We start from the raw sequence: 1,315 nt of genomic DNA, 5'->3' as shown, positions 1-1,315 counted from the left end.
AAAATACCCCAAGTTAAAGGAGAAAAGGATTATGCTCCCTGCATGTAGACGTTTAAGTCCATAATGGTCTGGCTCCAAGTCGGGGTGGCCTAGCCCATGGGCTTTGCGGAGGAGAAACTGTCCATGGCAGGCAGAAAGCAGCAAAAGCAGCAAGCTTTGACGGCAGCAGGTGGCAGCAGCAGCCCTCTCTCTGTCCTTTGTATTTATCTGGGCTGTTCACCTCTAGGGCAGTGGTACTCTCACTCAAAAGCGGAACCCTTAATCCTAGCATTGCACCGTGAATCAACCCCACTATCACAGCCTTTATCCCGGTATTGCACACCCTAGATCGATCCAACCACCTCCCAAAAGCCCCCCTACTGATATAGGGTCTCCAAGTTAAACAGGGGGAATTAAACGTAGCTCCTAACCTGCTGGATGTCCAGCATGCTGAGTTCATGTTCTCCAAAGTCAAAGGATACATTTCAAGGAACAGTGGAGGTTAAGAGTAGGAAAACTTATCCAGAGAGAGAGAGATAGCTCCTGAGAGGTGAGGGTGGTTCTGAGTGGGTGGCCAAGGACTCCCCTTCACAGAAGAAGTTTTGTGGAGCAAAATCATGAGGTGGGTACAATGTGGGTTAACACTAAGATCAACCAAGAAGGTAAGTAGAGCCACTTAGGTAATGTTGATTGAATGGAGGAGCAGATCACATAGCAAGTGTCCACAGAAAGAATATAGAACTTTTCAGGGAGGGACAAGTTGGGAGGTCCCAGCCAGCCACCAAGGTGGCCGATGTCTGTCTAGACTTCATTCAGCCAGGAGTTCCTTATCCCTTGGAGAAGTATGTGGGCCTGGTCATCCTGTCTTTGTCTTGAGGTCTGGCCTCCAATCAGTGCACCTCTGGCCATGGTTGGGAGGTGTTTTCTTCTTTCCTATTGACTCTCTTAAGGGCCTGGCCCTATCTAACCTAACTCAGCTGTCTATAATACTGTACCAGCAGACATCTGGATACAAGCCCTAACAGAGGAGAGGGCATGTGCCTGCCAGAGCTCCTTCCCACACCTGTATGCTGCCACCAGGGTGGCGCCTGCCGTTTCCTAGCTCCAGCTCCTGCTGAGCATGGGAAGCCAGCACTTTCCCCGCCCCAGCCTTCCGTGGGAAAGTCTCCTGCTGTCGCTGTCCTCCACATGCCTCGTTCCCCTGCCTTCCCCTCCCCTGGCCTACAAGGGCTTACGAAAGGGCTTATAGTGAGGCCTTTAGAGTCAGGTCATCTAAGTGCTGTTCTGCTTCCCAACAGGCCCTAACTAAAACTGAGTATAAGAACTGACACAATAC

The sequence above is a fragment of the Octodon degus genome, unplaced genomic scaffold (assembly GCF_000260255.1).
Source record: "Octodon degus isolate 3935 unplaced genomic scaffold, OctDeg1.0 scaffold00128, whole genome shotgun sequence".
Classification (NCBI taxonomy): Eukaryota; Metazoa; Chordata; class Mammalia; order Rodentia; family Octodontidae; genus Octodon; species Octodon degus.
This window is presented reverse-complemented; position numbering follows the sequence as displayed.